The sequence below is a fragment of the Cibotium barometz genome, chromosome 6, assembly GCF_041138505.1.
Source record: "Cibotium barometz isolate CiBa-2024 chromosome 6, ASM4113850v1, whole genome shotgun sequence".
NCBI classification, from domain to species: Eukaryota; Viridiplantae; Streptophyta; class Polypodiopsida; order Cyatheales; family Cibotiaceae; genus Cibotium; species Cibotium barometz.
In genome coordinates this window covers 15537850-15552695 of record NC_141051.1, presented here as the reverse complement: position 1 = coordinate 15552695, position 14846 = coordinate 15537850, and positions in this window count along the sequence as shown.

The following is a 14846-nucleotide window of genomic DNA, read 5'->3' as shown; positions in this document are numbered from 1 at the left end:
TCCGTTGCTCGGTGGGAACAGGGGGATCTCACAGTTGGTATCAGAGCGTTTGGTTAATAAAGATCAATTGAGAAGACAAATAGGTCAGAAATTTATCAAGAAACACAAAAAGGTTGTAATTGTGTGATATAATTCATACAATTTGATATTCAAATTGAAATTCGTAATTTGGTAATTGGGTCTTCAGATGGAAGTACCGCAATTATATAGAATCCTTGGCTTGCTTGAGGCCTAGACATGATGGTATTTACCTTATAATTCCAAGGGCCGTGACTATCCGTATATACCGAGAGTATAACTGCAGCTCTTTACTGACAGTATATACGAGTAAATCTAAGACTTGAAATTATAAGCGTTAATGCTATCTAGATGATGATTTCGAATGTGATTGATATGATTTTTAATTCTGTTTTGGGAATGGATGAATTGATTTGGATTCTTATTGAAAAATGATGATTTTTAAAAATTAGTTGAAATATAATGAAACCACAATGAGGGGGAATGGGACGAGTCCCTGTGATGATATTCATAACTAGAATGATGATAATGAATTCAGCAAATCACTATGAGATTAGTGGGTTGTGCTGTCAGATTGCTGCTGTTAATACTTGATCGGTAGATCAAGTTAAGGGATGTCAAATTGAGGACTTGCTTGACTGAATTTCCGTGGAGGAATGTTCCGAAGGAAACTTTTCGGTCTAATGGACCATTATCATGTTAAAGATATGAATGATATAATCTGAATGAATTGTTATTTAATGATGAGTTCTATATAAGGGATATTTATCCTAGTGTTCTGTTGGGTTGACCAAAATATAAGGAACCCCAGAATAAAATTGGATCTTAAGAAAAAGAGCTGTCCTCTACCTTGCGAGATGAGGACATCTCGCACTTTTTAAGTGGGGTAGAATGTAAGATTCCTCCCCAACCTTCGAGGCATACACGAGTAAGAATCTCCCTTTCTGATCTTATAATTATTCCCTCTCTAAAATAAAAGAAAGTTTCTGTTTAAAAAAGGAAGACCCTTTTCCTAGAATACTTCTCAGGAGTCACGCCTATTTTAAGGATTCAGAACAATGAGTTCAGAAGTGAAAATCGGTGTTTTGGATACCAAGGTTTTGGTTTTCATTCGAGTACGGCCCAAAAGAAGTTCTTTATCTATTGGGGAGTTTAAGAAGTTATCCCCCAGATATTGTGAGCCTTATATCTGAATTCAATGAAAGTAGGTGACTTAGCCTACAAACTTCTTTTATCTCCTCATCTCAAAGTTCTGAATACCTTCTATAGAAAAATGTGCCAAACCCAAATCATGGAAAGACGGTAAAACTTCAGTGGCAAGTTACCGTTGGCTTCTAAGTTACGCTAGCTCCTTCCTTTATATAAGTCGCAACTTTTACTTGTCGTTCACAGTAATCTTACTTCCATCGATCTTCTTTCTTTCTTAATCTCCTTCATGGCTTGGCAACAAGAATTAGTTTTATCCATGATGATTTCTCACCTTCAAGACGCAAGGGAGTCTGTGAAGAAAGATTTTATAGAGCAGTATGAGCGCTCACTTTTCCCTCACTTGGGAACTTCTGTAGCGCAGACAAAATGGCGGACCTATCAAGACATAACTAGGGTAACACCCTGGGGTCAGCAGCACTTTCGTAACAATGTCCGCTTGGCCATGGTTATTGAAGCTTTGGGTTTGGGTCCCCGATACTACTGCGTCATGAGATCAAGGCATCCTGGGTTTTCTGAGCGGGTCTTCTTACTGGCGTGTTTTCTTCCTCATGAGAAGATATGCCTTTACCCCGTTTTTGGCTTGCCTCTCAGAGTTCCTTTTGTTAGATCACCTCATACCACTGAGATAGGTGCGGCAATAACCAACAGAATTATTCCCATAGATGAGTTACCTTATACTTGTGCAGCTTGTGAGTGCTGCTTTTGTGATCATATGATGGACGGGCTTATGGAAGTGTAAAGAGTTCTTCTATCTTTACTGTATAAGTTCCGAGAATGAAAAAAGTTTAAATCTTGTTCTTATCTTGAATCTTGCTCTCTTGAGACTTTTTTTTAATTGGTGGTTAATCTTAATTAAAAAAAATTTTCTCTCAGTCTCATACTTGTGCATCTTGCGAAATTACCCCCAGTTTGCGAGATGAGGACATCTCGCGTTTTTTAAGTGGGGTAGAATGTAAGATTCCTCTCCCAACCCCTTTTTCATGTCTAGTATCTTCCCCTGTAATCAACCCCTCTTCAGAAATATAAAGACCTTGTTTCTAACTATTTTAGCCTAGAGAGAGAAAATATTCTAGAGAGAGAATATTTAGATTTTGAATATTTTTGGATAGAAAAATATCTCTTATAATTCAGATGAGTTCCCCTGAAACAGAAATTCAAAAAGAATTTTCCAATGTGCAATTGGAATTAATTGGAAATAGGTATAAAGAACCTTAGTCTAAGGGTCTAGATTTTCAGAAATCTTTAGACTATGGTCCAATTAAGGTTCCTATGGGCCAATAGCATCAATCCATGTGTAGGGAGTAGATAAATCCAATTTGTAAAAAAGAAGATACCCAAAAATGAGTAAATGCTCACATAAGGTGAAGAGTTGAAAATGTACAAGGTTTATTAGTAAAAAACTATGAGCAATATTAAAAATATGAGATATTTTGGGAATAATGATTTTATTATGACACATATGTAAGGAAGGGGAGTCCCTTAAATGCTCACATAAGATGAAGAGTTGAAAATGTACAAGGTTTATTAGTAAAAAACTATGAGCAATATTAAAATGATTCCATTATGACACATATGTAAGGAAGGGGAGTTCTTTAAAGGATGTGCATATTTCACATAAGATGAAGAGTTGAAAATGTACAAGGTTTATTAGTAAAAAACTATGAGCAATATTAAAATGATTCCATTATGACACATATGTAAGGAAAGAGAGTTCTTTAAAGGAGGTGCATATTTCACATGCTTGAATGAGTTTTAAACTCATAAAAATTGAGATATTTCATCTCTCCTCTCTCCTCATTTAAGTCTAGTTCCAAAAAGTTAGCTTAACTGACCTAAAAATGGTCAAATATTGACCAAACTGATTTAGAAAATTCTAGAATCAGTTTGTTTGGTTAGGAGCTCAATTTTTCCTATAAATAGAAGCCTCCCCCTTGTTGAAAAAGATATAGTGTTTATGCATCGTTACTCTACTCCACCTAAGCCAAGAACTGTGAATTCATTTAATAATTCACTAGTTTTTGGAGCTTCCCTCTTTCTTCAATCCCCATTAGTGGCTCCATCAACATACTTAACCAATTGATTGGTTGGGGGCCTCTACCGTGAACAAAGAATCAAGCAAGTTGTAAGGTAATTAGTGAATATTGATCTTTCTATAATTTCTCAATGTTTCTCTCTTCTCAACCCCTCTCAAGCTTGAGAAGTTTAATTGGTATGGTTTTTTTTTTAAATGCTATTGAAGTTTGAATAGTAGTGAAGAGTTACATAATGCTTTGAAGTTAATTTTCATTTATGTTTAAATTCTAATGATTTTTATGTAAATTCTCTCTCTCACTCAAGAAATGGTCATACTCATGACTCATTCTCAATCCAAATCAAGCTTTTCATAAAGCTTTTCCTTAACCCAAGATTAAGCTATGCTTGAGGCCAAATTAATGGCTTTTTTCTATGCTTTTAGTTTATGTATATTAATGATTCAATCCATTATGGATTAATAATCCAATTAGAGATTATTTTAATTATTTACTTAATGATAAGCATTATCCCTTAGAAAAATTGAGATTTATTAGTCATAGCAGCGGAGCTATGGCAAAATTTTTATAAAAATTATGCATAAAATAATCTCATTCAAAGCATAAAAAGAGGACTTCCTACCATATTCTAGGAATCATCATCCTAGATTAATTGAAAGAATTTCATTATAATCATGGAGAAATTGAATTTTAATATTATGCATAAAGGATAAATTTTTATATCAAAAGTGTTATTTTTACCATTTTTATTTTCATGCATAGAAGTATGCATAATGGATAAATTTTTATATCAAAAGTGTTACTTTTATCATTTTTATTTCATACATAAAAGTATGCATAAAAGAAAATTTTTATATCAAAAGTGTTACTTTTATCATTTTTAATTTTCATGCATAGAAGTATGCATAAAGGAAAATTTTTGTATCAAAAGTGTTACTTTTATCATTTTCAATTTTCATACATAGAAGTATGCATAAAGGAAAAATTTTTATATCAAAAGTGTTACTTTTATCATATTGGATTTCATGCATATAGGTATGCATAAAAGATATTCTTTTTATACTAAAAGTATGATTTTCCTCATAAATGGATTTTATGCTTAACTTAGATGCATAAGAGAAATTCTTTTATTCTAAAAGTATAATTCCCTACCAAATTGAAATCATGCATAAGAAGATGCATAAAAGATTGATTTTAATTTCGAAAGTGTTAGTCTCCCTAAATGGAATTTATGTATAAATAAATGTGTAGAGAAATCTTATATCAAATAAAAGAATTCTTTTTTTTAAAAAAAGATATGAAATGTGATAAGATGTGATAAGAGGTGTATGAGATGTGATAAGAATTGATAAGATACGTATGGAAAGTGATAGGATGTGATAAGAGGTGTGATAAGAGGTGATAAGATGCTTATGAAATAAGTTAGGATGTGATAAGATGAATTAAGATGTGTATGGGGGGATGAGGTAAGAAGTGTATGTGATAGGATAAGATGTATATGGGTTGTGATAGGGCGAGAATGGATGTGATGTAAAAGATTAGATGTGAAGGTATATGGGGTTATATAAATGGGAATGTGAAAATGGATGTATGTATGTGGATGTGTGGATATGGAGATGGGAGTGTGGATGTATGAACATGAAAATGGATATATGCATGAAGATGTATATGCATAGATGTAAATGTGGATGTAGATGTGGATGTATAGATGTGAATGGATGTGGATGTATAGATGTGAATGGAAATGTGGATGTGGATGTATGTGAATGTGGATGTAGATGTGGATGTATAGATGTGAATGTGGATGTATGTATGTATGTGGATGTAGATGTGGATGTATAGATGTGAATGGGAATGGGGATGTGGATGTATGTGAATGTGAATGTAGATGTGGATGTATGTGAATGTGAATGTAGATGTGAATGTGGAATGTGGATGTATAGATGTGGATGTATGGGAATGTGGATGTGGATGTATGTGAATGTGAATGTAGATGTGGATGTATAGATGTGAATGTGGAATGTGGATGTGGATGTATGTATGTATGTGGATGTAGATGTGGATGTATGGATGTGTATGTATGAATGTGGATATGGGATGTGGATGTATAAATGAGGATGTGAAAATGGAGGTAAGCATGTAGATGTGGATGCATGTATGTGAATGTGAATGTAGATGTGAATGTGGAATGTGGATATATAGATGTGGATGTATGGGAATGTGGATGTGGATGTATGTGAATGTGAATGTAGATGTGAATGTGGAATGTGGATGTATAGATGTGGATGTATGGGAATGTGGATGTGGATGTATGTGAATGTGAATGTAGATGTGGATGTATAGATGTGAATGTGGAATGTGGATGTGGATGTATGTATGTATGTGGATGTAGATGTGGATGTATGGATGTGTATGTATGAATGTGGATATGGGATGTGGATGTATAAATGAGGATGTGAAAATGGAGGTAAGCATGTAGATGTGGATGCATGGATGTGAATGTGGATGTGGATGTGGATGTGGATATGGATGTGTATGTATGAATGTGGATATGGGATGTGGATGTATAAATGAGGATGTGAAAATGGAGATAAGCATGTAGATGTGGATGTATGGATGTGAATGTGGATGTGGATGTGGATGTATGGATGTGGATATGGATGTGAATATATGATATGTGATGTGAAGGAATCTGAAGTGAAGAGATGGAAAAGGAGGTGATTGGATGAGTACACATATACATGGAATGTGGAATAAGTAATGTGGATTAATGAGGGATAATGTGGAAAAATGTGAGTTAATATAGAAACTGTATTTGTAAACTGTTTGTAAATGCTGTTTGTAAATGGCTGTTTTATGTCAAGAATGCTGGGGAAGCATTTTGACCATCTTGTGATTAAGGTCGTGGAGACCTAACTGATAAAGTTGCAACTGCTGACGGAGAGTCAATGGAGGACGTCTCGCGTAGCAAGGTCGACCGAGGTCTTGACCAGCCTCGGTTCGATTAAAATGGTGAGCTTCCGGTACGGTGGATGAGGGACCAAGGAAGCGGCCTATGAGTGAAGCGCTAGGTCACCTGCGAAGGATCCTAGAGGGTGCTGACCATACGGTGCTCGGGCTCTGGGTCGCCTAGGATACCCACGCGTGCGTCGAGGAAGATATTGGAACAAGGAGTAAGAGTTGTTTTGTGAAACCGGGCATGGATCTGGTTGACTGACCTTGCTGGTCCTCAACGGATGAGTCCATGGCTCTTTTATATGGATCTGTTGGTTGATCTTGCTGATCTTCAACGAGAGTCCATCTTGATAAGTGATTATATTGCCGAGTATTATGGGCTAGGAACTATGGAAACGGCCTCTGTGTGGACAGGTGGTGAGCGTTCTAGTTGCCAATGATGCCATAGATACTCTGATGAAGGAATGATGGGAAATTATGAATCAACTGGATAAATTGGGAGATTGTGATCAGTGGTACTATGGTTTCATTAAAGGATTGTTTTAAAGTTAGCTGATGCTAAGAAAAAGGCAATTTTCATATTGGGTGTGTAAGTGGTATGGCTAGTTTTATGTTTGCATGAAATTCCGGCTAGGGGGCCTTGGAACTCTTTTCCTTGGTACCCGGGACAAAACCTAACCAAATTCCAAATTGGATCCCATCACTACAGTGGTTGGGTGGTTGGCTAACCCATGGGATCGGATGGGGTTAGGCTGGACTGATGGATCCGTAAACCGAGACTCAAATTCTGTTATTACGATAGATGAAGTAAGTCCCGGATAGTAATTGTTCTATGGATAGGAATCAACGGCTGTGCCTCTTGATGGGGAAAAAAGCGTTGATCCCAATGATCCAAGTGCAAGTTTCTTCCTTGATCCGACCGAGTATCTTTATAGGTGCAGTTGGATCAGCGTGATCAGTAATGATCTTGACTACGTTAGAGTAAAAAATATATCCTGGTGGAATCGCTCGTGCTTTCCGGGTAAGGGAAGTTTTTTCCGGGTTCGGTTTTGGAAAAACCGACAGATTAGTCTCTTGTCCGGATATCCGTGGACGAGGCCCCGAATGTGGGACCCCTGTCCCGTGCGAGAAGTGCTACTTCTGCTGGTACCGAATCCGTTGCTCGGTGGGAACAGGGGGATCTCACACACTGAGTAGTTGACTGGTGCCCCTTTTTCTTGATGTTGGTGTGTACTCCGAACTGTGGAAAGGCATTGCTATAGAGGTGTTCCGTGTCTCTCCGCCTCCCTTCACAGTTTTTGGTGCCCCCACTGAGGAGCATTCCAAGAACCTTCAGTTTACAAGACTGAAAACATGTGCATGTGATTAATCTCAGTGAATGACTGCTGTGCCAGGACAGTGGTGTGACAGATGCCTTCTAAATCTGTGCTATATTAGCTTGGTTTGACAGCCAATTGAAATATGGTTTACATGCTGAAATTCTTGGGATTGGTGCCGTTTCACAGTTGATGTGTTGCCTAAAAATTCTGGTAGAATCGGGAAATTAGCCAGTTGTGCCTCTTGGGAGTTGGATGGCCACTCTCAATGGATAATCACAACGGACTTCAATTTACTCCTTTCCATTTTACCCAAAGAATTCAGATAAATGTTCATGTGGACAGAAAAATTTTCTTTCAACAGCGTATGGCATATATGTTTGGGCCAGAAAGACTGAGGGAAATATTGGAGTCTCCTTTGCCAGTGGTAATTCCAATGATTAACTATGCAAATTCGTTTGATGTGCATGTGTTCATCCTCTTCTAAACCGGAAGTGTTTTGAAGTTTTTTCTGAGAATTGATTTAGTAGAGGGTTTTGTCTTTGCATCTGTGTCAAAAGGGTTTTTTTGGGTAGCAATGGCTTTCCCGTATCCAGAGTTTCATGGAAAAAGTGATGAGAATGTGGAAGAGTTCTTAGAAAACATGGAAGTTGCATGCATAAGCAACCATATCCAGATACCCGCTCAAATGTTACGCCTTTTGCAAATCTGTTTGAAGGGTGATGCACGGAGCTGGTGTAAGGGTTATGAGGAGGAGTTGCAGAGGGCTGATCCACCTATGCCATTGACATGGGATAATGTCCGACAGGCTTTAACAGCACAGTTTGTGAAGGTGAAAGATCCAGACAAAGTTTGGCATGAAAATACAGAAATTGAGACAAAGAAAAGCGGAGCCCATTGATGATTACATCAAGAAGTTTTCCATATTATGGGAGAGCTTGTGTCAAGCCTTGCAGCCACAAGTGCCCCCACCAGATATGATGAAGAAGGATCGGTTCTTGGTTGGCCTCAAGGAAAACCTGCGTTGGAGGGTAGAATTGAAGAAGCCAAGAACATACGAGGATGCATTGGAGGTGGCAAGGAACAAAGAGTGGAAGTTGAATAGACTAACTCAATTGGCTCACTACCTATGGTGTCAGAGATGAAGCAAATGGATTCCATGCAAAGTCGGGTTCCAGAGGAGGTTCATCCGGCAGATGCGGTTTCAGTAGCTACTCAAGTTGTGCCAGCAATGGTCACTACTGCAGCACAAGATGATGAACTGAGGCAGGACTTGAGGCAAGTGGTTGATTTGATGAAGAATCTTAGCCTAAATATGTTAAGCAATGTGGGAAATAATCGAGGTCGTGTGAGATTTGCAAATTAGCCAGGAGGTGAAGGACAACCAAAGAATGGTTTTGGTGGACAGAATAACGGCAGGGGTTGGAGGCAGTTGCCCACATGCTATAACTATGGAGAGCTTGGTCACATCAGCCCACAATGTGATAAACCACCAAGAATGGGTGGAGATATGTATCCATTGCCTGCACAGTTGCCGAACCGGTCAAATGATTATGGCATTGAGATTAAGGGTGAGGCAGGACCTAGTGGACTGACCAAGGAGGACAAGGGAAAGACAAAAGTGTTAAGTGTGGTCACCTTGGAGAAGGCAGCAATGTTGGAAGATACATTGGTAATGCCTATTGGGAAGAGAACTACAGAGGATAAAGAAGGAAGAAATGAAGCAGGTCCCAGTAGGAAGAAAGGGAAGAGTCATGAGGGTGAAGATGTGAAAGCTAAAAGGAAAAGGAGAGCTCGCCGAAAATTTCACGTCTCAGATTTTCCACTAGGGGAAGGGCAGGATAGCTATGACTTGAAACAGGACCTGAGCAGTAGGAAGGCAGACGTGACCTTTGGACAACTAGTGGAAATGATACCGAAGCTGAAGCGCCAATGGAAGAAACTAGTCAGCCCGCTGGGGAAGGAACCCAACAGAGGGTCAGTAAGAGTGTTGGCCATTGATGAGTCTTCAGACATTTGTCCCATAGTGGATGTTTGGCACAAGAGGAAGAATCTTGGGCAGGGATACGTGGATGGTGGTGCACAAATTTGTGTAATCACTCAAACATGTGTAGAAAAGATGGGCTTGACAGTAGAAGGAGTTTCAGGATTCCGCATACGACAAACCATCAAAAGATCAAGTGTCTAGGGGTAGTGAAGAGCTTGGAAATCGAAGCTTATGCAGTCAAAACGGTAGTAGATTTTCATGTAATGCCAGCAGGATTAGGGGCTTATCCCATCATCCTTGGAAGACCATGGCTACGCGCAGTGCGGGCCGTTCAAGATTGGAGACACGGTACAATCAGCTTATATGGGGAGACAGGGGGCAAAAGATTATTTGACATGAGTAGCAGGAAGCCACTAGATGAAGATTATGAAGAAGGGGAGAGTCCAAGTAGTGAGGAGTCTTCTACTGTGTCAGATGAAGACAGTGGCACCACCACTAGTAGTGAGGGAGAGGTAAATGTGGCATTTCTGATGGTGGACAGGATCTTTGAACAGACCAGCATAGTCGCATCCATGAAGAGGATTGAAGATGAGTCTAAAGGCCCATATGAGGTGATTGAAGAGCTAATGCAACCCCAGGTGAAGCCGCACGAGAAACACGAATTGATGGCCAGGATGATTAGCACAGATCTCTCAGTTGTGGAGAAGGAGAAGTATTTAAAGATGTTGTCAACATATCCAGACTTATTCATCACATCTTATGAAGAAGTTCGGGGCTTCAAAGGGGAAGATTTGCACATAGAGCTAAAGGAAGGAGCCAAGCCAGTACGTCAAAGATTAAGGAGAATGGGTCCAGAACAGATGAAGGCTTTGCGAGAAGAGGTGGACAAACTACTAAAGGTTGGTTTTATATGCCCTGTTGAGACAACAGAGTGGGTGAGCCCAGTCGTGGTCACTCCAAAAAAGGACAAAAAATGAAGGGTTTGTGTGGATTTCAAACCTTTGAATGCAGCCACAAAGAAGGATCCATACCCACTACCTTTCATTGATCAAATCCTGGATTCAGTGGCGGGTCATGAAAGATACAGTGTGTGTGATGGGTTTTCAGGCTATTTCCAGTTGAAGATTGCTCCAGAGGATCAGAAGAAAACTACTTTCATTACACCATGGGGCTGCTTTTGCTATACAGTGCTACCATTTGGGCTAACAAATGGTCCAGCTCACTATTAAAAGAGAGCAAATTGGGCGCTTCTGCCATTCATTGTTAAATGTGTATAGGATTTCATTGATGATTTTTGTGTCTATAGCACACGAATGGATCACTGTGAAAAGCTGGAAATGGTGCTGGAACGATATAATGATTGTGGTGGCCAACTCAATCCCAAGAAGTGTTTCTTTGCAAAACCAAGGGTAAAATTGTTGGGTCATATGGTGTCAGAAAATGGCATTGAGGCTGATCCAGACAAGGTCAAGGCAATCATGCTTCTTCCTTCTCCAGAGTCTACAAAACAGTTGGCAACATTCATTCAGAAGGTAAAGTACATGGCAAGATTCATTTCATTGTCCTCACAGCTTTTATATCCATTACAACAGGTGGCAAAGCACGATCCTTTGCAATGGGATGACAAATGTGAAGAGGAGTTTCGGAGAGTCAAAGAAGTCTTAGGGGAGATGACAGTGGTGCAGGCTCCAAATTGGGAACAGGTTTTTTATGTGAATCCTTCAGTAGGAGAGGATGCTATTGGTGCTATGTTGCTGCAAAAAGGGAAGGGGAGCCAATATATGCACCCCGGCTATTGTGCTAGTAGGGTAAAGTCAGTAGCAGAGAGGGGACTGTCAGAAATAGAGTTGGTGATGGTAAGTGTGGTGTTTGCTTGTCGACGGTTTCGCCAATATCTTTTGACAAAGCCATTTGTATTCCTAACTAGCTACACATTCTTGCCTCAGCTCATCAATGGTGTAAACATGTCTAAGGCAGTGAAAAAGTGGGTGATTGAATTGCAGGAGTTTGAGTTCTCTTTCTTGGTGGAAGAAAGTAACAGAGCTACTTTGGCAGACTTGTTAACTTATAAGGAAAACCCTCTGCTTGTCAAAGAGGAAAGTGTTAGAAAGGTAGAAAATGTGGCAGAAGTAAGCAATGCTCATGTTTTGTTCTTTGATGGTTCATACAGGAAGAGCCATGATGCAGCTTCTGGTGGTATAGATCTTTATGACCAGCAAGGTAAGCTGATTTGTAAAAAGGGATTCAAAGTTGATGCTCATACTAACAATGAAGCAGAGTATTCTACATTGGAAGTAGGGCTAAACATTTGCATTAAGCATGGTGTAAAGAGACTATGCATAAGAGGTGATTCTCTACTGGGGTGGTAAAGTAAATACTAGGAGTATGGAAGAGCAAAAACCCTACATTGAGGAACAAGTGTTTCAAGATCAAGAGCTTGTTGAAGGAGTTTGAAGCATGGGGCATTCGGCATGTGGAGCGTTCTCTTAATACAGAAGCACATGAAGCAGCACAGGGAATGATTGGCGAGCTATATGTGTTAAAAGCAGATCTGCCACTTTATCGGGGTCGTGAAAGTCTGACACTCGAAGAAGAGTTTTTGTTGACAGGAGTCATTCCCAAGGACATTGAGAAGGCAAAGAAATATGGGTTTGTACGCAGAGCTTGCAAATACAAGCTCATTGGTGACACCTTATACATGCAAGGGGCTGACTTGGTGTTAAGGCGTGTACCATGGAAGGAAGAGCTGTACAGAGTGCTTGAGGAGAATCATGAAGGAGCATGCGGTGGTCACTTTGCATTTAAAATCACATTGCACAAAATCTTACAGGAGGGTTACATATGGCCAAGTATACAAAAAGATGTGCATCACTGGTGTAGCTCATGCAAAAGGTGCCAGGCATTTGGGAAACGGGTTTTAAAACCAGAGTTGCGCAAGACAATCTTGGACTTTGACATTTTTGAGAAGTGGGGAATTGATGCAGTAGGACCCTTACCCATTACCAGCAGGGGGAAGAGTTATATTTTGACAGCGGTGGATTATCTTTCCAGGTGGGCAGAAGCTAGAGCAGTGAAGCAAATTACTGCAAGAGATGTTGCAAAGTTTGTTTATGAAGACATCTGCTGTAAATTTGGGGTGCCCTTGGAGCTTCTTTCTGATCAAGGGACTGGTTTTAGAGTTGACTTGCTAGAATACTTGTGTGCCAAAATGCGGATTAAGCATAATTTTACTACTCCTTATTACCCGCAGTGCAACGGTTTGAATGAAAGATTCAATGGTGAACTTGTACACATTCTTGCAAAGGTAACAGAACATCAGGGCAAGAATTGGGATCTGGAGCTGTTCAGTGCTTTATGGGCTTATCGTACATCGGTGAAGACAAGCACAGGTTTTACACATTTTCACTTAGTGTATGGCAAAGAAGCTTTGTTACTTGTGGAAGTTGAATTGCCTGCAGTTAAAATGTTAGGAAAGCTGCTAGGGCCATCTAGCAACACATTTAAAGAGAGACTTTTACAGTTACAAGAGGTTCAGCTGGACAGGATGAGTGCCTTGGAACATTATGAGAAGATGCAAAATAGGGCATTGACAAAGATAAATGAGAAGATTAAGAAGAAGGGTATTGAGGAAGGTGATTTGGTGCTACGCTATAACAATAAGCTGGATAAAACCTTTCAAAAGAAGTTCCAAGTGAAATAGGAGGGGCCCTTCAGAGTAATGAATTGCTTTGCTAATGGCACATATCAATTGGCTGACCTTGATGGGACCCCACATGTATCAAGGGTGAATGGTTTGCGTCTCAAGCTATATCATGCACGACTGATGATGGTAGACAAGGATGAAAGAATTGAAGAAGTAAAAAACAGTGTCTTTGAGAACATGGCAATATCAGATACATTGAGTCTCACAACACTGTTTTCTGCTGACCATGAATGATCTAGCAGGCTAGGGGATGGGCAAATTATGTTAGGTATTTTTTGGTAATATTTTCTTGGCATATGTACACACTCATGTATGGCATTTACAAATAAAGGGTGTCCATCTCCAAGGGCCAAAGGGGGTATAAGGCCACATGTGAACGGATCTAACAAAAATATGCAATGTGTACAGTTAGTTATTGGTTTACCTTGATAAATGGGAAATGGAAGGGGTGTGAGATGAGAATCAGTTTCACAAGGCAGGTTTTAGCACTATCATATGTGGACAAGGTTGTTGACAAATAATGTGAGCATGCAAAGCACTATTTTTTTAAAAGTTGGACAGGGACCCGTTAGAGGAGGTCAGCTACAATACCGGTCCTTGGCATTTCATGGAAACAAAGGTATTTGTGGTCCACAAGATATTATTAAGAAGGTGCAAAGTCTTCCTTGAATGCAAGAGTCACCATGGGATTTAATACAAGGCTTGCTAAAAATAGAAGGTGGCCTTGGATTGTTTCAAAAATTCCTCAACTAGCCTCAAATTTCAAAGGAGCGCCGCGTGGAGGTGGGGGGAGCTCTCTGGCGACCTGGCATCTTTGGAAGCATTGTAAATAATATAATATTTCTTTTTTGGGTTGAACAGGCAGCGCAGCCGTATGATATAAGAGGAGGAGGGGAGTGAAGCCAGAGCAATAGAGATGGTACCCGCAGCTCTAATGCTCTAGCGCAGCCCATGTGCGTGGAAGAGCGCAGCTGTAGTTTTTATAGTGTGTGAGGGAGAGCTCAGCTCTAAGGTTTTCAGAGAGCTGCGCTGCACTCTCTATTGGTGTGTAGAAGGGCTCTCAGAGTTTTCAAAGAGTGAAAGGGAGAGCTCAGCTTTTCTAAGACCCTAGGAGAGCTGCGCAGTACATGTGCGCAGCCCATTGTGTAGAAAAGAGGAGGTGTAGCTGTAGCGCAGAGTGTGTGTGGGCAGAGTCATTACTCTAAAGCTCAGAGAGTCTGCACAGCTGTTGTGTAGGAGAGCATGTGTTCTGATTCTCTCAAAGAGCTGCGCAGTACACGTGTGCATCCCATGCTTGTAGAGAGGAGGAAACGTAACCTTCTATAGTTTTCAGCACGCGTGTAAAGGAGAGCTGCGTAGTGATGAGGCTCTCAGAGAGCTGCGCAATCCATGTTTATGAGAGTGTGAGAGAGCTCGTAGTTTCCAGTGTGTGAAGGGGAGCTGTAGTTCTAATGTTCTCAGAGAGCTGCAGCCCATGTGAGTAAGGGGAGAAGCGCAGCCTTTGTGTGAGAAGGCACCGTCTTCAAGGTGTGAAAGCTGTGTGTTTTTTTCCTTATGAGTAAGAAGCTGCTCTCTGTGTTTGAGAGAGACAGGAGACGAGCTCGTTTTCTTTGAAGAAAAGTACCCTC